The sequence below is a fragment of the Triturus cristatus genome, chromosome 4_1 (genome assembly GCF_964204655.1).
Source record: "Triturus cristatus chromosome 4_1, aTriCri1.1, whole genome shotgun sequence".
Classification (NCBI taxonomy): domain Eukaryota; kingdom Metazoa; phylum Chordata; class Amphibia; order Caudata; family Salamandridae; genus Triturus; species Triturus cristatus.
In genome coordinates, this window is record NC_140585.1 from 1,182,404,189 (window position 1) to 1,182,427,409 (window position 23,221).

Consider the following 23,221-nt stretch of genomic DNA (forward strand, 5'->3'; position numbering starts at 1 on the left):
CGGTAGAAGGCACCTCACAGTATCTTCCTTTTTGCGATGCATGTTTCACTGAAGACGCACCGACGCTTCACCAGTTTCATGCATCTGGCACATGGGCACAGATTGTGCACTTGTGACTTTGTCTCCTTTTTTAGGCTGTGAACAAGGACATTAGTATAAAAACGGGTCCTTAGACTATTATTGTCATATACCTTAACTAGGTTATACTAAGGAATACAGGGTGTTTTTTCCTGATTCCCGTTCTCTTTTCTCCACCTGGTCCTGATGAAGCGCTTTAGGATCCTTTAGGGACCAATCTGTAGCGCGAAACATGTCGACCCCCTTTTAAATCTGCACTTTATCACACACTACACGGGTTGAGAGAAGTGGGAATCTATTTGGTCTTGTTTCCCCTCTCGTAACGGCACAAACGTGCATCTCCATCCCCGTGGATTTTTATTTTGGATCAGGGGTCCTACGAATAAAGTTGTCAGGGCCTCCTGACCCATTTTAACTTACACTCACTAGCACTTCCTTCCCACATACCCGCACTCACAACTGTGGCAACTCCTAAAAGATCTCCGCCAGAGAGCCCCTAAGGGCCCGTGAGGGACTGCAGCGCCACCCCCACGAGGAGCAACTTTGCCCGATGATGATGCTATACACTCGAAAGGGTGTGTGAGGGCACTACGTACCAAACAAAGGAGTACCTTCCTTTCTCTTTGCACACTCACCTATTCCAGGAGACTTCCCTTCTTCTTGTTACAGCACATAATTATTGGCTGTATCCCCATCTACCTATAGGAACTGAAACCATCCATTGTGATTTTACACAATTTAAAAGCCTTTTTATTGCTTCTACTTTTATGACCCACCAAACATCGGCTAGCGACCCACCAGTAGGTCAATGACCACAGTTTGCGAAACACTGTTCTATGTTGAGAATGGTACCACTAAAGATCCTGTGTATATATTTGAGTATAACAGATTAAATGAAAATATAAACCATTATAGTCCAAAACAATAAATCTGTGTTTTCTGTTTCTCCATTATTTTTTATTCCAGACTACTGACGACTTGGACAGGACATTGACTAGGCAAGGCAAAACCATTGCTTCGGTGGTTCACTTATTAACTCTACTGGTAAAAGCATATCAGAAAATGTTAGAGTTTGTTGTAACAATCTTGCTCAACCTCATCTAGACTCGCAGTGATTAAATGCAGTTTCGGTAGCAGTTCTATACTTTATGTATGTAGTCTGAAAATCGTGGTCATAATTATTTGTTACTACTGGTAAAACGAGAAACGGTGCTTGATGAGTTGTTCATGTATGTACAGTATAATTGTATTTGCCAATGCTTTGTATTTGCCAATGCTTTTCTGCAAAGCATAAGACTTTTTCTAAAAAACTTCACACACGAGTCACGTTGCCCCTTTCAGCCTGCTTCTCCTCAACAAACACGTTATTTGAACACGTTTTGTATTCGGCAAGCGCAAGTCACGTTGATTGTATTCACAGTTAGATCAGGTGCTGCACGTGTAAATAACAAACAATTGATGGACGGAATGCTGACAATGCAGACATTCTCCCCCAGTCAAGAGATTTGGGTTAAATCCATCGTTCTTTTGCCCACTACACCACCCCAGTTTGCAAATCAGTCTTGACCCTGTGCCTCATGGGAACAGTCCAGCCCGAACTGCCAAGCCATGTCTTCCCTGGACCGGAATCAAGCATCCTAGGACCGGTTTCTGGCTATCAGCCGTCATCAGCCAGGATAGCTTGACTCCAGTGGTGTAGTGTGCACGGGTCCCACGTCTGGGACTACCCATCCCACTTAGGGCGAAGCGTTACAACAAACAATTGATGGACGGAATGCTGACAATGCAGACATTCTCCCCCAGTCAAGAGATCTGGGTTAAATCCATCGTTCTTTTGCCCACTACACCACCCCAGTTTAGACATGGCCATATGCAAATCAGTCTTGACCCTGTGCCTCATGGGAACAGTCCAGCCCGAACTGCCAAGCCATGTCTTCCCTGGACCGGAATCAAGCATCCTAGGACCGGTTTCTGGCTATCAGCCGTCATCAGCCAGTATAGCTTGACTCCAGTGGTGTAGTGAGCACGGGTCCCACGTCTGGGAATACCCATCCCACTTAGGGCTGGAATGAATGGAATGGCATGGTGAGCAAAAAAACGATGGATTTAGGCCCAGATCTCTGTACTGGGGTGAATGTATGACATTGTTCTGCATTCTGTCCATCAATTGTTGTTTTTGCATTTGTCACCCCGAGTGGGAAGGGTATGCCCAGACGTGGGTCCCTTGCTCTCCATGCCACTGGAATCAAGCTATCCTGGCTGAAGAGGGGTGAAACCCCGAAACCGGTCCTAGGATGCTTGTTTCCAGTCCAGGGAGGACCTGGCTTGGCAGTTCGGGCTGGACTGTTCCCATGAGGCACAGGGTCAAGACTGATTTGCATATGGCTGGGTTCAAACTGGAATGGCATGGTGAGCAAAAAAACGATGGATTTAGGCCCAGATCTCTGTACTGGGGTGAATGTATGACATTGTTCTTGCTTTCTGTCCATCAATTGTTGTTTAGGTCTCGCGAGCCAACGGCTCGAAGAGACATTGTATATCTGGGCTTTTCAAAGTGCTGCCGTGGCCTAAAGCTACAGTGCACGTGAACGTGCACGCGCGCAGCGCCATGTGTCTTAACTCCGTAGCGATCGTAATCACGATCACTTTCACTTTCGCGGGCTCCTCTGTTGCTGGCATTCCCCCCTCCCTTCTCGCCCAGCCCTTCTTGTTTTTTAATGGCTCTGCTCCTGTCTCTGCTTCCGGGCCCCCACCACTTTCCAGCTTTCAATCAGCTGCTTTCCCCCAGCGGCTATTGATCTCCGCCTGTCTCTCGCTCTGTTTCCAGCTCCCTGCTCTATGTAATCCGCATCCCTCTGTCCGCGCTTGTTTTTAGAAGGGTGCAGGAAACTGTCTTCAGTCCCTCGCATTGGCTCCAATGATTCAGATTAAACTGTTTCTACTCATTATTTGCTGCAGCCTGCAGGTGCCGTTTTTAATACCGCGTTAACCACCTTATTCCCCCTCCCGCTCACCCACTGCCGCCATGCACTAACAAAACCGTTTGCCACATTAACAACTTGGCACCAGGGTAGTGGAGCTGCTCTGCTAGTGATTTCGATGCGAGTTAGGGGCGGCGCCGAGATGCCTGAGCTCACAGACCAGTCACTGTGCTGATGTAATCACCCAGTGACTGACCTGAGAACACAAAATGGGGCCGCTACTGCGTCATTTATTTCACAAGCAGCAGCATGGACACCACTTTGTTTCCGCCCAGGGCGCTGGCCGTGCAAGAGCACCCTCTCCAGGCGCCCACATATTTCATGAGCGTGAAAGCTAAGGGGCTTATTTAACCACACACGTAAGTTTTGTGTGTGTGGGAGGGGGGAGAAAATATGTTTGACATGTTCATGCAGATTGTCCTTATACTGCAGACAAACAATAAATATACGTAGGGCAGCACGAGAACACATGAGCACACAGTTTTAGGGCATTTGGGGATTTTCTTGACTACCCCAATAAATCTGAAATCTACTGAATCTGTCAAATTTACAGAAAATAAACTTGCTCACAGATGCTAATGTACTGCTTGCATTTGTAATCGAACAGGCAGGAGGAATGGCGCGTATATTACAAATGAGAAGAGGAAGTCGGGGGAGTACTTTATACAGTGTCAGATTTTCTTGCTGCGCGCATCTGACTTCATTTGAACTGTATATTCCATTCAGAAGGTTTGTCAGAAATACCCGTTTAAGTAAACTCGACTAGGACTTGTCTTGGCGCTGAAGATTCTTTTTATCAGGTTGCTGGGGAACAGGCTCGTGTTTACGTAAAGATTCCAGAGATGGCCCCCGCTTCAGACGGACACCGCAGCTCTCAGCAGGTTCTTGAGCGGCAGCCAAGCCTCTCGCTGAAAATGCAGCAGCCGTCAATCTTGCATTGAGAAAATGTTACACAAGGATTAAGCTGTTTACGTTACTGTACACGTGTCTGCCCGGCGCGCAGACAAACCACAATGCAGTGGAAACACGCGTCATGATTTATGTGTTCAAATTAACCCCCTTGTTTACATGAGCATCCCTTGTAGTGATAGCTCATCTTTGCAGGTCACAAACAAGGAAAAGTGCTTTCATAAATTCCCTGTCTTGTAAAATTTAATTTTCACCTATGAAGAACGTTTGCTCCTCCCGCATTTTTGCGGAAGGCAGTTTGAGTGAGTCGTTTTAAGCGGGAGTGAAAACATTGACAACCTTTGAGCCCACAATAATTCATTAGTTCTCTCCTAAATGAAGCAGCATGCATTTCATATTGTAATCTGATCTTTGTTTGCTAAACTTGCTGAACTAAAAAAAGTCTTGGAAGGGTTTGCCAAAGTAAAGTGCAGCTTCAGCAATGTTCCACTCCTTCTTGACTGTCAGTCCTCAGAGATGGGAAAAGTCCAATGAGCAGATGGAAAAAGAGGCTCAAATTTCATCTGAAGTTAAAAGGCGGAGCGCGCATCTATCAATGTGATGGACACTCGCGCTATTCTACAACAAGAGTTGGCAAACGTCAGCGAGTTCGGATTTTTGTATTATGCGTGCATAAAGAGACATCTGTAGCTGTAGCAAAGTGTAACATTCTGCATATTCATGCCGGATTTTTTTCTTTTGTTTTTCTGGATCTTATTTTTTGCGTTTTTTGGACTCTGTGCTGTTGCCTTGCCATGTAGTGCAACGGTGCGACTCGTGCGAGTGCTCGGTCCCTAAAATGGTGCTGTGAAATTGGTTGAATTAACTTGTGCTTAACTTTGCAGCATAACAATTGTACATTGATATTTGAATTTTGAATTTTATTGAATTGATTTAGACCGCAACTGTGGTACACAAATACATGATTAGAAAATGAAAAAGCAGTTGTATTATTCAATATTAAAACAATTTAAAAAACTTAAAAAAAACTTATATAAATGATAACAAATAAATTCATCTGGCGGAGATTTACAAAACTCAATTAAACTTCTTGCAGATCTGAGGTTATGTCTAAAACAAATGGGTCTTTATGCCGGCGCCGGGCCTTTACCAAGAATTAAGTTTGGACAAATTAATAACACATGTACGAGATCCTGCCGTCCTCCATTACATAAATCACAAGTTTCTGTAGAGTTATCCGATTTGTTCCATTTAAAGTTCACGGTCTTTAAGGGTAGGATCCCTCGCCTCATTAAAATGATGGTGCGCCTGACCCTCTGCTCTAATGAAAAATGTACGTACTGTTGTGGTGTTTTATATTGTCGACTGTCTGCAAAGTGTGCATAGTGTTACAATGCCAATAGCTCAAACCCACGCCAATGCGAGACCTATTGCATTGCAAATGCTTGTTTTGCATTTGTCACCCCGAGTGGGAAGGGTATGCCCAGACGTGGGTCCCTTGCTCTCCATGCCACTGGAATCAAGCTATCCTGGCTGAAGAGGGGTGAAACCCCGAAACCGGTCCTAGGATGCTTGTTTCCAGTCCAGGGAGGACCTGGCTTGGCAGTTCGGGCTGGACTGTTCCCATGAGGCACAGGGTCAAGACTGATTTGCATATGGCTGGGTTCAAACTGGAATGGCATGGTGAGCAAAAAAACGATGGATTTAGGCCCAGATCTCTGTACTGGGGTGAATGTATGACATTGTTCTGCATTCTGTCCATCAATTGTTGCTTTTGCATTTGTCACCCCGAGTGGGAAGGGTATGCCCAGACGTGGTTCCCTTGCTCTCCATGCCACTGGAATCAAGCTATCCTGGCTGAAGAGGGGAGAAACCCCGAAACCGGTCCTAGGATGCTTGTTTCCAGTCCAGGGAGGACCTGGCTTGGCAGTTCGGGCTGGACTGTTCCCATGAGGCACAGGGTCAAGACTGATTTGCATATGGCTGGGTTCAAACTGGAATGGCATAGTGAGCAAAAAAACGATGGATTTAGGCCCAGATCTCTTTACTGGGGTGAATGTATGACATTGTTCTGCATTCTGTCCATCAATTGTTGTTTTTGCAGCTGCACGTGTAAATCCCTTCCCCTCCGTGACGACCCCACCCTCCTGGAAATCTATTTAAACCCCAAGCGAGCGAGAACACACGCTTACGCTCGTTAATGCTTCACTTACCTGAAGGCAGGCAGAGATTCTTCATCAGAGCTCCCTGTTCCATGGTCCTGGCGTTGCTTCCACGTTGAACAGCAGTTCCCGTCCGGTCTGCAAAACCTTCCCTCCTCATCCTGGAAACTCGTTCTCCTCTTTCCGGTGTTACGTCTAAAGACATGCCGACCTGAAAAAGGAAAACAGATCAGAGAAAACAGAACAGTGAATAGCCTTCTGAAACGACAGGTGCAGATAATTACAGTAAGTTTCCTTTAGTTTTATTTTGCGCAGTTGAACATTAACATTGGACAAATAAACACAGGGCTTAATTCTGGAACTTGAAAGCCAAGCAAGACGTGCAACGAAAAGAAACATTTCTTATCTTTATTGTAAACGTTCGGCTTCTTGGCAGAGACTTCAAAGCAAGGGACCTGTGTACAGAAAAGAAAGACATTTTAAAAAGAAAATGAAACAAAAGACAATTTCTTTTTGTAAGTGTTTAGCATATATCAGTCACAAAATTATTTAACATCATTAATGACAAGAAATTGAATTCAGGTTTGCTTACTTTCATTGCAGAAAAGTAATTTGCTCTTACGCTATTACGAATGATATTCTGGTGGAGACAAAACCAGAATTAAAAGGTAACACATCACGTGTTCCTTAGTTCTGAAATATTTGCAGATGGTTCTTTAATTCCCCCGCCAATGCTGTTTTCTGTTGTTTGTTTAATATTAGAGACACAAGGCCAAAAGAAGGCTGAATATTTATAGCAGATGAAAGCTGAGATCCGGAGTGTCTTTCTCTGTTTATTATTTTGTCCCTATTCCCCTTTCCCTTAGGAATTTGCCCTGGGTGAGCTGTGTTTGTAAATTCAGTTCTATCCAGACGTAAGTTCTTGGGGGAAGTCGAGATCGATCCTCTCATCTCTCAAGTTGAACGCCCTGGTTTTTCAGGTGAGTGAAGGTCTAACAGAAAAAGAGTGATTTTTCCAGATAATTTTGAATGAATGTCACATTAAAATCAACAGCAACTTTCTGATTGCATAACTATTTGGAGATAGTGCACACAGTAGATAACATTTAATACCATCTCATAAATACTAAAAGAGGGTCTGATGTTCTAGTGGTTTAATAACACCAGGCAATGTCATCACTACATTTTAAAGAATGCCAAGGTAGCATTTTAAGATTATAGAATTTACCTTGTTATGAAAGTCTGATTAATACTCACAAATTCTCAATTAGTTGTAGTCAAGAACCCATGTGAGAAATGATCTTCAAATCTGGATAATGGCATATTCCAATACTCAAAGTACATTCTCTTCTAAGTTATTCTGTGTCATCCATTCCACTATTGTTGTCAATTAGAAAGTGTATCTTCCACGAAAAACACACTGAATGATAGCATATTCTCGGCAGTGAATTTTAACTCTAATGAATGAATGAACCATAGTATGACTGTAGAACGCTGTCATTGCCCTCCACCTCAAGCTCTTGCTAATACCCCACTTAAGTGAAGTGTAGTTTTATGGAATTACTAACTTGAATCTACAATTTTTTCTGGCAGCACACATTATGACTTGCTGAGGCTCACTGAACTGTTAATACAATAATTTACTAATTCTGACCTTTATCCAAGACAATACTTGGGGATACGACTCCTCTGAAGTATAAGGCACTTAGGTTGGGATAATGTGCTGCATGAATAAGGATAATTGATGAAAAGTCTGATTTTAATATATCTTATGTGATTGAATATCTTGATTAATGATCACTAGGAATTATGTATCTTTTCACTCAGTGTCAATGTCAAACAACTCAGATTCACAAAACTAGTTTGATAATCTGCACTGCAAGGCAAACATTTGCACAGGGGTTTATATAGGATTTTAGGTAATTCAGAAAGGTTTCTCAGCGTAAATATTGAAGTCAACAAAAGCTGCATGGAGACAGGCTTAGTTAAAGAGTCAAACATTATGCACTCTCATGCATTTTTGAGTTGGCACACATTCTATCTTTCCAGCACATGGCAGTTTGAGTGTTAAATAACATGTTTGTTTGTAATTGCACATCTACCTGGGGATTTCTTGGACTTATGGGTGAAATGGATGAAAGGTTGAGTGGAGCAGTGAGGACATTTGCCTATGAATGGGGTTGCTAAGTAAGGACAGATCATTGCATTAGATAAGTTAGTCTAAATTCTCTAAGTACAATGCGAAGAGGATTTGAATATTGGCAATCCCCCATCGTTAATGGACATGAGGTGGTGTTTATCAATATAATAAAAGAATTGTGTGGTAGCCAACAATAATTTACATTTTTATTTTATTTATTTTAAAGGTTTTATATAGCGCTGGCTAGACCCGAGGGTATCAGAGCACTTTACAAAGGCTGGGTGATACAAATGTTACAGAGTCAACATTTGAATGCGGAGATAAGAAATATAAAACAGTTATAGCATTATAAACGTTGCAAATCTTGCAGGTGGTCATACATAAAGAAAACCATTAGGCAATAACAAGAGTTGGGTAATAAAACAAGTGAGGATGGTAGGAAGTGAGGGGGTGGAAGATGAGAAGGTGGGGTTGGAGCTAAAGAGGATGATGGAAGAGGTGATAAAAAGAAGAGGAGAGGGGTAACTACAAAAGAAAACAGAGGGGGGAAGTAGTAAATTAGGTATGAATGAGAAGGGGGGATGGAACGGGCAATCAGTCAAGGGAGCCTCGTCGAGTCAGGGTTGGATTATGATCTGTGTTGGGTGAACAGGATTAAGGCCCCCAGAATCTGTTGAGAAGATGCAGCTTGAGGTCTTTTTTGAAGCTGTGGTAGGAGGGATTGCAACGTAGGACTTTAGGGAGTGAGTTCCAGATGGTAGGCGCATTTCCAGAGAAAGAGCGTGACTGCGTAGATTTCTTGTTTAGCAAGGTCGGCACTAGAATGAGGGCGTTGGTGCTCCTCATTGCTCTAGAGCAGCCAGCTTTATGGTTATGGAGTTTATCGGAGAGATACAATGGGGTGTGTTGATGGAGGGCTTTGTGCTTAATGCAACCGGTCTTATAGATGGATCTGCCATCGACGGGAAGCCATTTAAGACCCTTGAGGACGGGGGAGATGTGATCAAACCGCTTACAATCGAAAATAAGTCTGGCCGCAAGGTTAAGGTCCGATTTGATTGAGGGCTAGGTGGACTTTCGGCGTACCAGCAAGCATGGCATTACCATAGTCCAATCTAAACAGAACTAGTGATTGCACAACTAGTTTAAAGTCATCAGCGGGAATGAAGGGTTCAATTTTCTTGAGGTGTTGGAGAATGAAGAGAGCTCCTTTTGCAGCGTTGTTTATGTAAGGAGTAAGAATGAGGTTTTGGGTAATGCTTATTCCGAGGGATTTAACTGAGTTAGAGAGGGAAAGAGTGCAGTTGAGAGGTTTGAGGTCAGGGATCCAGAGATGGATGGGTAGCCTGTTGTTTTTAGGAGAGAAAAGAATGATTTCAGTTTTTTTAGGGTTGAGTTTGAGGTGATTGTGATGGAACCATCATTGAATTTTAGTCAGGGTATCATTGAGGTGTAGAATGTCCGCGTGAGATTTAATCTTATAGTAAAGTTGGGTATCATCCGCATAAAGGTGGAAATTAATTCTTGCTTGTTTGAGAATGAGGGTGATGGGATCCATGAAGAGGTTGAATAGAGAGGGAGACAGTATAGAACCCTGGGGGACACCCAAGGAGACGGGCATAGGTTTAGAAATGCAATCATTGAGTTTAATGTGTTGGGTTTGGTGTTGGAAGAAGGAGGTGAACCCTTTGAGAACAGGACCATTGAAGCCAAAACGATCTTTGAGCGTGTTGAGTAAAGCGGAGTGGTTATACAGTATCAAAGGCAGCAGAGAGGTCAAGAAGAATGAGAAGGGAGTGGTGAATGTCATCCATAATGTTGAGCATGGCAGTTTCTGTTCTGCAGCCCTTTCTAAAGCCTGACTGTAATGGGTCCAAAAGGTTGAAAGAGTAGATGTGTTTGTGAAGTTGGAGCTGGGCGCATTTTTCAAGGGCCTTGGAAAGAAGAGGCAGGTTGGAGATGGGTCGCAGATTGTTGAGGTCATTAGGATCTGCTATAGTATTTTTGAGGGTGGGGGTGATTTGCCCCATTTGGAGGGAAGCAGGGACACAGCAAGAGGTCAAGGAGGCATTGATGATGGTGGTCCAAAGTGGGGCAATAATGTATTTTAAATCTTTAACAAGGTTAGTGGGGAGAGGGTCCCTGGTATGAGAGGAAGGTTAAAGCTTAGTGATGATGTTGAGGACATCGTTCTCAGTAACTGGGCAGAAGTTATGCCAAGATGCATTATTTTTGAGCTCGGGTTGGTGGAGTAGGGTTTGGGCGAGACAACAGCGAGTGGGAGAGGAACTGCGTCCGGAGAAGGAGTAGGGATGAGATGGGGTTTGGCGGAAACGTTGTAGACGGGTGAAGAGCAATGTGGAGGGGGGGTTAAGGCAAAGGACTGGTCAATCTTGGCGATTGTTTCCGAGAAGAAGTTCGCGATTTCTTTGCATCTCTCACTAGTTGCTATCATTTTAGGTGGTGCAGAAGCTGATTGGTTTTTAATAATGTTGAAAAGTTCCGTGGGTCTATTTTTAGCCCAGTCAAGTTGGGCACAGAAGAAGGCGGCCTTTTCTTTAAGGATGTGTTTTTTGTAATAAGCCCTTGCAGTTCTAAGGAGAGCAAGATTAGAGGGCGAAGGGTGTTGTCCCCATGTACGTTCGGTCAGCCTAAGGGAGCGTCTCTCATTGTTGAGATCGGCATTAAACCAGGATTTAGCGGGGTTATTTTATGAAGTTTTAATTTGGCTGGGGCTATTTGGTCCAGGACTTCGATGATGGATTTGTTGTAATGTTCAGCAAGGACGTTTGCGTTTTGGGAGGGAGGGGTAAGCTGAAGTTGTGCTTTAATCTGAGTCTCTAGCTGGCCTGGAGGAATAAGTTGAAGATTTGTAGTTAATTTCCTGTGTTTGTTGCTTTTGTGAGTGGGGGAAGGCGTGGCACTGGAGATCGTGATGAGGATAAGGTGATGGTCGGACCAATCAATGGGTAAAATGTGGGAGAGGGAAGCCAAATCTTTGCTTGTAACAATGGCGTCAAGAGTTGCTCCTTTGAAATGTGTTGGTGCCTGGCAGAGTTGTATCAAGTCATTAATGTCGAGGAGGTCATTGAGGAGGTTTACCGCAGAAACATCTTTTTTGTTCCAATGGATATTAAAGTTTCTAAGGAAGAGGTTTTTGGAGTGGGAAATCGAGAATTGGATGAGGAGGTCAGACAGTTCCTCCACAAAGGGGAGAGGGTCACCAGGGGGATGGTAGATATTATGTAATCGGATAGGAGGGGAGCCCTGTACTCTGAGTTCTGCACCGATGTATTCAAAAGTAAGATGCTCAGGGATCTGAACAAGTGAGAGTTGAAGTTCATCCTTTTAGATAATGGCAAGGCCCCCTCCAATTTTATCACGTCTATGTTTTCTGAGAATGGAGTAACCCGGAGGAGTGAGCAGGTCGAGAGTCGAAGAGGAGTGGGCATTGAGCCAGGTTTCCGTGAGAAATGCTATGTCTATGGTTTCATTAAGAATGGTTGCAGAGATTTCGGAAGCATGTCGGACAGCCGATCGGCAATTGACCAGCATGCAGCAGAGGGGTTTAGGGTTGTTTTTAGGGGAGGAGCAAGAATGGATGGTAGTGAGTTGCGAAGGGGGTCTGGGCAAGACTGGGGGGCGTGGGAGGCGGCCTTTCCCCAGAATCACAGGAATAGTTGAACAGAGAGCGGGAGAGTCGGTCGTCTTGGAGATGGGGGGGCAATATTGAGTTCCTGGGGGTCAGGAGAGGAGAGATGGTTCGGGGCGTCGGATGGTCTAAGAGAACAGTTACCATGTGGTGGTCCGCACGAAGAGGTATCGCAAGCTGTAGTACTCCGTTGCTGAGGGAGGGAGGTGTTGGATTGTGCGGAGCCAACGATGTCTGTGTTAATGATGCGATTGCTAAGGGAGAGGGAGTTATAGTCTTGTCTGAGGGATGAGAGTTCCAAAGCCAGGATTGAGAGGTGGAGTTCGATATTTAGAAGGGACTGGGTTAGAGCTGATGAGGGTAGGGTGGCAGGGAGGATGGGGGAGAAGGGTATGTATCATTTTAGCCGGGGAGGGGGTTCTGGGGGAGGACGTGGAGGATACCTCAGTGGCGGATCGGGATGGGTGTTGTGGAAGCAAGATTGAGGCCTGAATGTAATGGGAAGGCCTGCCTCCACGGGGGTCGCAAAGGGGTCATGAGATGAAATGGGGGTGTACGGCGAGTGATGAGGGATGCCATCTTAGTTGTGGGGGTGGCGGTCAAGTAGATTGCAAGCAATTGGAGTCCGTAGAAGGGTAGTAGAGGGATTAGTGTGAAGGGGCTGGGAGGAAAGGGAGGGAAGAAGGGAGTGATTAGGGTTGCGTGGGGAACAGTCAGATGGAGGAGAGCGGGTTGGGGCAGTCGGGTGTGCTGTAGGACTGTCAGGAGAAGGAGGAGAGACAAGCGAGGTGAGAGGAGAGAGGGTTTGGTCGACTGGGTATGAAGTAGGAATGTCGGGCAGGGGAGATGGTTCTAAAGGGGTAAGGGGACCTTGAGTCAGAGATTGAGAGGTTTCCAAGGTTATTGCTATGTCAGGGAGCGGAGGGGTTATCGTTACGGGGGGAGAAGACGGGAGGACTTCCTGGGATGAAGAGGTTGAAGGGATATGGGCAGGCGTACACAGAAGGTAGGATAAAGTGCTAAAGTGGCGTTCAAAGATAGTGAGGTGGTTTTCGGAGGCTTGAATTAGGATATTTCCAGATTTGAAAATGGATATGTCAATTTCGCCTGGAAAGGTGGCGGAGGGGGAGGTAGACAATTTTACTCTGTAGGGAATTTTGCAAGATTTTGTTATGGGGAGGTGATGGAGAAGGATGCTTTTCATTTAGAGGGGCTTTTGGAGTAGAAGATGTAGTTGGTTTTGATAAGGGAAGTGAGGCTAAGATAATTATCTACGAATAAGGTTTCTTTGTGACTTATTAATAGTTTGTGTTTAAAATTTTTCTTAACATTTTTGGATAGGTTGGGTGGGTAAAGGATGGTCCAGGAGTTCGGGCCAGTTTTAGTGATGGGAGAGTCTGATGCCGCGAGGGTGTGATTGCGGGGAGGCATGGTCGTTCGAGACACGAGATCCGGGGAAGAGGGAAGGGTGAGAGGGAAGGAGAAAAGGAAGGGGGCACTGGGTGGGGGAAGAGTGGTAAGGGGGGACATGGGGGACAGGGGAGAGGTCAGTGAGTGAGAAATTAGCCCTAAACAAGGACGAAGGCCGTGATAAGATGACGCATGAAACAGAGATACATTGGGGGGCCAGGCGGACGGGGAAAAAAGGGGGGGGTCCAGCAGTCGAGTCAAAAATCAACTTCAGCCCAGTGCGGTAGGCGAGAAGGGAATGGAAGTGCCCCGGTAGAGGGGATCAACTCGTATAGCGGAGAGGGAGATGGAAAGGGACACGCAGAGGAGAGGGAAACAATGAGAGGGAACAGTTCAGTAAAATACTAGGGTGCAAAGTGGAAAGTGCTATTGTAGAGCTAATTTAGTAGCCAGCCATTCCACAATCAAGAACATTGATTAGAACACGAAGGGGGGGTTTGTTAGGGGGCAAGAAGTGCATTTGGTTAAAACAAATTGTAGCAGTTCAGAGTACACGTGCAGAAAAACTGGCAGCAGGCTAAGGTTCAAATTGAAATCTAGCAGCATCACGCTGAGGTAGTTCAAATTGGGTGTACGTAGTGCCATAGGTTCAAAACATCTTATCGCCGTTCATGGAACATATGAAATGAAAGTGTATCACAATGAGGTAGATTAATTTGTAAACAGATAGCGCCATTAGGCTAAAACATCAAGGAGCCCAACCCCGAAACAAACAGATTGTCAAGCAGTCAGCGAGGAAACATTAAAAATGATACCGGCGTCAAGATGAGGTAGAAAACGTTTGGTGCATAACTCCCATTAAGTTAAAAACATCCCTGGGCAGCTCTGAGTAAAACGCATAGTGTCAAGCAGCAGATGAAGAGATGATTGAAATGTGAAAGCAACACAATGAGGTAGAACAATATTAGTGTGCATGGAACAATCAAAAAGAAGCAACTAATAACGATTCAACGAAAATACAGTTAAACAATAAAAGGGTGAAAAACAATTAAAATCTATGATAAAATATGAAATTATGAGAGTGTGTAGCGCGATGAGTGGGGGTGGGTGAGTACATTTGGGTGCGCTTAGCATAAGAAGAATAAAATTGCTACAATTGCTCAGGTTGAATCAAAAGATGTACATATAGCAAACCTCAGTGCAATATGTGCTTAAGCTGCACGAGCCAAAAAAGGGATACCATGATTAATGTAACGTCGGATCAAGGGAGTGGTTTGTCCTCTTCGACGAGCTCCATTACAAGATGTCCACCCCAGGAGGGGAGTGGCGGGGAGTTAAGTTAGTCTAAATTCTCTAAGAACAATGCGAAGAGGATTACAATATTGGCAATCCCCCCAGCTTTAATGGACATGAGGTGGTGTTTATCAATATAATAGAAGAATTGTGTGGTAGCACACAATAATTTACATAAAGCACATTTTCCTTTGAAGTGGCCACCAAGTTACAAATGCATGCAGTTTTACTGACAAAACTATATCGTACACAAATGATATTGTGTGCTCGGGTTTCAGTGAACATTTATAAAAAATGTGCTTCATTTTTGCTTTCCTAATTGCTGAATTTGTACAGTTCATTTAAAGGTATTTACATTTTGTTGTGTATTACAAGTAAATGACTTACTACAGCCTTTTCTTTCAAACTACCTGTACCCCAGCAATATTGTCAAATAATTCATTTTACTTTTTTCTAGTAGGAAATTGAGAGGAGTTTGTGAACCCCAATCCTCATGTTAAGAAAAGAAGCAGCAATTTTTCAGAAGACATAGCCAAATATTTGACCTCTGTCTTTGATACACAGCAAATGTGACAAAATGAATACAGAATTTAAAGGCATTGTTAATGCTGGTACTTTAATGACCCACCAAACATCGACTGGCGACCCACCAGTAGGTCACGAACCACAGTTTGTGAAACACCGTTCGATAGTGGAAAGGTACCACTGAAGAACCTGTGAACATATTTGAGTCTCACAGAGGAAATGAACTTATCATAATACATCATCGGCTAAAACAATACATTTGTGTTTTATGTTTCTCCATTATTTTTTATTCCAGACTTCTGATGACTCAGACATGGGCATTGGCTAGGTAAGGCAAACCCATTGCTCGGATGGTTCATTTATTTACTCTACTAATAAAAGCACATCGGTAAAAGAGTGATTTTTCCAGGTGAGTTTGAATGAATGCCACATTAAGATCAACTTTATAGTTGTATAATTATTTGCAGATAGAGCACACAGTAGATAACATTTAATACCATCTCACAATTACTAAAGGAGGGTCTGAAGTTCTAGTGATATAATGACACTGGACAATTTCATCACTACTTTTTAAAGAATGCCTAGACAGCATTTTACGATTGCAGCATTTACCTTGTTATGAAAGTCTTATTAATACTCACAAATTCTGATTTAGTTTAAGTCAGGAGCCCACGTGAGAAATTATCTCCAAATGAGGTTAATGGTATATTCCAGCACTAAAAGTGCATTCTCATCTACATTATGCTGTGTCATTTGTGTGATCAGTTTCCAATTGACCAAATCATTTGTTCCAGTATTGTCAATGTGAAAGTATATCCTCAAAGAAAATGCACTGAAGGATGACATGTTCTACCCAGTGAACTATAACTCCAATGTAAGATGAACGATTGTACGCGTCTAGACGGTAGTCATTGCCATCAACCTCAAGTTCTTGCTAATATGCTACTTAAGTGAAGTGTAGTTTTAAGGAATTAGGACCTCAAATCTGAAACGTTTTCTGACAGCACACAATGTGACTTGTTGAAGTTCAGTGTTTCATTAATACAATAATATACAGATTCTAACCATTCTCCAAGGGCATAACTTAGCACTGTGAGTCCTCTGAAGTATAAGGCTCTCGGATTGGGATAATGTGCTGCATTAAAAAGGATAAAAGATTGAATCAATCCATCAAACATTTATAGAGCGTTGTAAATCACCTGTGATTTAAAATGAGTTAAAAGTCCTATTAAAATACATGTGAATCAATATCTTGAATAATGAACACTGAGAACTTATGTACCTTTTCGCTCATTGCCAATGTCAAACGTTTACTGACCCAGATTCCCAAAACTAGTTTGCAGATCTGCAGTTGTTGAGATCACCTTTTCACAGGATTTGATGTAATATTTTAGTTAATTCACAAAGGTTGCCATGTGTATATATTAAAGTGAAACAAATCCGCATAAAGAAGGGCCCAGTTGAAGTATCAAGCATTCTGTACGGTCATGCATTGTTGAGCTGCCAAGCGTTTTCTGTATTCAACCCATGGTAGTTTGGGAATTAAACAATGTGTGTTTGTACAGCACACATCTACCTTGGGATTTCTTGGAGCTATAGGAGATTTTGGTACACATGCATCAACCTCATTTGAGAGCGCAAAAATTGCAAATCTGTAAAACAGGCCCTTAGCGCTTGCAAATTAGCCCTTTGCAATGTATCAAAACAAATCTGTGAAAAATAAGAAAATCGCAAAAATAGGGAATCGCAATTTTGCGAGGCCCAAAATTGTGATTCCTTATTTGCAAATCGCTATTACAGGGTCGCAAAGCTATGCTAGAAAAGTCGCAAATAGCGATTTCCTTGTAAATCGAAAAATTGCAATCGCAAATTACCAAATTTTACAGGCAGGTGGTAAACAGGTGAAAACAATCAAAACAGGTGGTGAACATCAGCAAAGTATTTAAACAGGCCCAGGAGGCCTCAGAATGTTTCACAATGGCAGCACTGTACGTCATGGCGAGGAGGATGAGGCTACGAGCAGCAGCACAGAGGAGAAGGAGGATACAGTAGCTGATTTTTAGAGTGCGCATTACGTTGTTGGGGCAGACAGAGGAAGAAATATAAGGCAAGTATAGGTTAAATGCTGACATGATCCATGATCTGATAGCTGAACTGGATCCCCTAATCAATCAATCAATCAATCACGACATTTGTAAAGCGCGCTACTCACCCGGAAGGGTCTCAAGGCGCTGGGGGGGGGGAGGGGTACGTTACTGCTCGAACAGCCAGGTCTTGAGCTGCTTCCTGAAGGAGAGATGGTCTTGGGTTAGCCGAAGGTGGATGGGGAGGGAATTCCAAGTCTTGGCTGCCAGGTAGGAGAATGATCTTCCTCCGGCGGTGGCTCTGCGGATGCGTGGTACGGTGGCAAGGGCGTGGCTGGTCGATCGTAGCTGGCGGGTGGGCGTGTAGAAGGTCATGCGGTCGTTGAGGTACTTGGGGCCCAGGTTGTGGAGGGCCTTGTGTGCGTGGGTGAGGAGTCTGAACGTGATTCTCTTGCTGACGGGGAGCCAGTGCAGGTCTCTCAGGTGTCCGGTGATGTGGCTGTGTCGGGGGATGTCCAGGATGAGTCGTGCGGAGGCGTTCTGGATGCGTTGGAGTCTTTTTTGAAGTTTGGCAGTGGTTCCAGCGTAGAGGGTGTTCCCGTAGTCCAGACGGCTGGTGACGAGTGCCTGGGTAACGGTCTTCCTGGTTTCTGTGGGGATCCATCTGAAGATCTTACGGAGCCTGCGCAGGGTGTTGAAGCATGATGAGGAGACGGTGTTGACTTGTCTGGTCATCGAGAGGGAGGAGTCCAGGATGAAGCCCAGGTTGCGTGCGTGGTCCGTTGGTTTTGGAGTGGTGCCCAGGGCAGGGGGCCACCAGGAATCGTCCCAGGCGGAGGGGGATGAGCCCAGGATGAGGACTTCCGTCTTGTCTGAGTTCAGTTTCAGGCGGCTGTTCTTCATCCACTCGGCGACGTCTTTCATCCCTTCGTGTAGGCTGGCTCTGGCGGTGGCGGGGTCATTGGTGAGGGAGAGGATCAGTTGGGTGTCGTCGGCGTAGGAGATGATGTTGAGGTTGTGTTGGCGTACGATGGCTGCGAGGGGGCTCATGTAGATGTTGAAGAGGGTTGGGCTGAGTGATGATCCTTGTGGTACGCCGCAGATGACTTCGGTGGCCTCGGATCTGAACGGGGGGAGGCGGACTCTCTGGCTTCTTCCGGCGAGGAACGAGATGATCCACTCCAGTGCCTTCTCTTGGATTCCGATGTTGCTGAGGCGCTGCACTAGGGTGCAGTGGCAGACCGTGTCGAACGCAGCAGAGAGGTCCAGGAGGATGAGGGCCGCTGTTTCCCCGTTGTCGATCAGGTATCTGATGTCGTCGGTTGCTGCGATCAGGGCGGTCTCGGTGCTGTGGTTGGCCCGGAACCCGGACGGCGAGGGGTCGAGGGATCCGTTCGTCTCGAGGAAGGCGGCGAGCTGTCTGTTGACGGTCTTCTCGATGACTTTGGCAGGAAATGGAAGGAGCGAGATGGGACGGTAGTTCTTGAGGTCAGTGGGGTCCACTGTTGGTTTCTTCAGGAGGGCGCTAAGCTCGCCGTGCTTCCAGCTCTCCGGGAAGGTGGCGGTGTGGAAGGAGGTGTTGATGATGTCCCGGAGGTGGGGTTCGATGATGGCGTCGGCCTTGTTGAAGACGTGGTGGGGGCAGGGGTCGGTGGGGGATCCGGAGTGGATGGTGTTCATCGTGTGGGTGGTGTCTTCGGTGCTGATCGGGGTCCAGTTGTCGAGGGTGGTGGTGGCGGGCGTTGGTTCGGTGGTAGGGTGCGTGGTGTGTGCGTTGAAGCTGTTGTGTATGTCGGCGATCTTGCGGTGGAAGAACGAGGCGAGTGAGTTGCAGAGGTCTTGCGAGGGAGTGATGTCGTTGTTTCCGGCGTCTTTGACGATGCTGAAGAGTTCCTTTCTGTCGTGGGCGTTGTTGTCCAGTCGTGCTTTGAGTGCTGTTTTCTTGGTGGCGCGGATCAGCTGATGGTGTTTGCGGGTGGCGTGCTTGAGGGCGGTCCTGCTGTTAGTGGTCTGGTCGAGCCGCCAGGCTTTCTCGAGGGTGCGGCGGTTCTTCTTGGAGTCCTTGAGTTCGTCAGTGAACCAGGGGGTTTTCTTGCTGCCGGGTCTGCTGGGAGGGTTCTTTAGTGGTGCGAGGTCATCGGCGCAGGCAGTCAGCCACTTGGTGAGGTTGCTGGCGGCTTCGTTGGGGTCCGATGTGCTGGTGGGAGGGTTCTGGCTGAGGGAGGCGGTGAGCTGCTCGGCGGTGATCTTGCTCCAGCTCCGGTGAGGAACCTGTTGCGGGTGGTGGTGGTTCGTGGTTCTTCTGAAGCTGAAGTGGACGCAGCTGTGGTCAGTCCAGTGGAGTCCAGTGGAGTGGCTGAAGGATATGTGTTTGCTGGATGAGAAGACGGGGTCAAGCATGTGGCCGGCGTAGTGGGTGGGGGTTTTCACCAGTTGCTTTAGTCCGAGGTTGGCGAGGCTGTTCAGAAGGGTGGTGGTGTTTCTGTCATTGTTGTTTTCCAGGTGGAAGTTGAGGTCCCCTAGGAGGATGTAGTCAACGGAAGGAAGGGCGTGCGGGCTGATGAAGTCTGCGAAGTCTTCGCTGAATTGTGTGCGTGGTCCAGGGGGTCTGCAGATGAGGGTGCCTCTGAGGGTGGTTTTGGGGTCGGTGTGTATCTGGAAGTGGAGGTGTTCGGCGGAGGTGAAGGTTTCGTCGGAGTTGGTCGAGATGCGGATGGTGTTCTTGTGTACGATGGCGATGCCTCCTCCCGTCTGGTTGACGCGGTCCCTCCGGGTGATCTTGTAACCGTCCGGGATAGCTATGGCGATGTCGGGTGCTGAGGAGGCGTTCATCCAGGTTTCAGTGAGGAAGGCGACGTCTGGTGCTGTTGCGTCGAGCAGGTCCCAGAGTTCGATGGTGTGCCTGTGGACAGAAGTGGTGTCACCATGGTCATTTACTGGTGCCGCAGCCCTTCTGGCTGGCCCCTGACCCACTGGTACTTCCACTGGGGACTCTTTCCCCCTCTCACCCCTCAATCTGGACTTCTGCACCCTCCCAACTGCAGCGGTACTGCCAGACACCAGAACTGAGGGAGGCCTGCTTACAGACACTCCCCGTTCACCAGCCACTAGGGGATCCCGCACAACGGGCAGCCCCTCAGAACAGACTAGGCTCCCCACCTGGTGTTCCCTTAAAGAACCATCCAAGTTCTGAGACTGAGGTTGGGCACTACTGGGACATAACCCATTCTCACTCCTTCCCCTTAAAGACAGGACGTGAGGCCCTACACCCCTCTGACTACTACAGGACCTAGTTGGGCTACTCTGAGCCACTTCCACCACACTGGGTTTGAAGATAACTGAACCACTCCTCTTGGGATCACTCCCCGATGCCTTTCCAGACCCTCTGGACTCCACCAAAAGGTCTGCCTCCAATGTGAGCTGCCTGCGGTCAGAGAACTCACTCTCCCACAGGTGTTGGCATAGCTCTGGAAAAAAGGGACTTACAATATGCTCTCCCACAATTGGATCACACAGCCCCCTAGAAGGGTTAACCAAACTATCCTTCACCTCACCATCCAGTGCCTCACACACGTACTCCACACCCCTCCCCTGAGACTGGCAAGACAGTTTCTGACTGTCTCTGTCACACAACCCACACTCTTCTGGGCAGTCTTCACACTTACATACCAGGACTTCAATTTTGGGGGAACCCCTCTCCCTGCGCCTCTCATCTAGAGTCAGTAGAGTGTCCCTCCCACCACTAGGACCATGAACCCCTGCACCAGTTACCCTATTCCTCTCAGGGACACTGCGCACTACTGGAGCTACCTCATGTCCTTGAACCTCCTGGGGTATGTTAACCCCCTCCTTCAAGTCAGGTGCCAAGTCTCTGGGTGTGTGTACTACTCTCTCAGCACTAAAACATTCAATATTGCTGCCACCATCTGAGCTGGATTCCTCCTCCCACTCAGCAAAGCTCAATCTCTGAGCTACATACCTTTCTTGTTGCTGGGCTGAGACACTCATGGCCTCAAGCCTCTCGAGCTCCATATCAAACTTCCTCATTATCAAGTCATGCTCCATTTGCATTTTCTTTTCTTCCAGAGCCAGCTTTTTGCTTTCCAGCTCCAGTTGTCCATTTAGTTTCGCCATCTCTATCTCATGAGCTCTGGTTTCCTTCCTGTCGGCCAACTCCTCTGGCGACAGGCCTCTGCCCAAGCGAGCGATGCTCTCTGCCCGCTCAATTTCCTCCACCTCATCAGAGTCTTTTCTTGACTGCACCCAGGCCCTCAGCACCTTGCAAAGATCTACTTTGAGCTTGCATCCAACAGTGGGGACTTTGAATTTCCTGCAGAAGCCCTTCAGCTGGGCCTTGGTGTAGCTCTCTAATCTCTCTTCTTTCCATTCCATATCATCCATTCCAGAGACTATAGAGGCTGCCCTTCCTGCAGGAAGTGAACCAGGCATGGTTTCTCAAAAAATGAAGATTCTTGGCAAAGCAAAAAGTCAATAGTATTGTGGCTGCGTTACTGGTCTGCACTCTCTATGTGGTGACCAATGATCCACTATATGCAAATTACAAATGCAAATCCGAAAATCCTCACCGCTGCCTCCAATGTTAGAAATGAGGGGACTCTGGGTGGCGCAGGCAAGTGCCAGCGACAAGCAGGGACCCTTTACTTCTAGTCAGGGCGAAGGATGACTCCTCAGAATAACCCCTGCTCACCCTCTAGGTGCGTGGCGCGCGCAGTCAAGGCTAAACCTCAGGCGTACACGGTTAAGCAATTGCAATTTTACACACAGTAAACCACTTGCATGCACCATAAACGGACACCAATCAGGTTGTATACAAAAATAAGGCTTTTATATAGATTCAGCAGATTTAGTACAAGGCCCAGTAACGATGAATGGTGGGGCCACAATTTCTATGAATACGGAAAGTAGTCTTTATACGGAAAGTTCTTAGGCGGGTAAAAAGGTGAACTGCGGGCCTCCGCGCACTTCGCGCTGAAGCGGCAACCGTGAGGCACGCGTCAGATGACAGGGAAAACAGAACGTTGCGGACCCTGGATCCAATGCGAGCTCGCGGTCGAGTTCGTAAGTACAGTACCTTGTTTCTTTTCGTGAAGGCGGGTGCAGGACTCCAGCGGCTCTCTTTAGAAGGGCGAGGCGGCGTCCGGGGCTCCCACACTTCACGAGGGGGGTCTCGTCCTTCAGGCTCATGGCAAGAGAGGGGTGTTACAGGTGGCAAGTGAACAGAGCGGGGCAGCCGGGCACGCTGTCTACGTCTGGGCCGCCTGAGGCTGGGAGATGCTCACAATGCCGATTCCGGCGGGAGGGGTGAAGGTGCACAGCGAGCCTCCGGCGAGCGAGGTGACTGGGGCAGCCCAGCACGGCATCGGGGGAGCGGCTCAGATCGAGCGAGTCTCTTCCCAAGGCAGGGGCGGCTAAGCAGTCCGGTCACGGCTCAAGGAGGGGCTGGGGGACACGAGAGTCACGACTCCGGCGAGGGAAGGAACACCACAGTCCAGCGGCGGGCGAGTGAAGGTCAGGTTGAGCCCAATGGTCCTGGGGCTCAGTTCAGGGGGCAAGCTCGCTTCCAAGCCCTTGGAGATCGTTTTGAAAAGCACAAGTTTCTTGAAAATAAAAATAAAGCAAAGTCTCTAGCAAAAGGTTCCTCTTCTCTCCTTTGGCAGCAAGGTCACCACTGAAGGCCAGTCCCCCAGGATAGGGACAGTCTTCCTCCTTACAGATTTCCAGGCGCCTCCTCCTCAGGCAGAGATTCTTCTTGGTTCAAAGTAGATCTGATTTGTTAGGAGCAGGGCTCCTACATTTATACTGCATTTCTTTTGTTCTCCCAGGCCAGGGGGGGGCCTCGCCTAGTTCAGTCCAGTTCTGGAGCACTTTGTTGACGCGATGCAGGCTTCTTCTTTCACAGTGCAGGGCAGAGTCATCAGACACTCCACAGGGGGCGGAGCCAGCATTGTGGTGGCAGAGCACAGTCC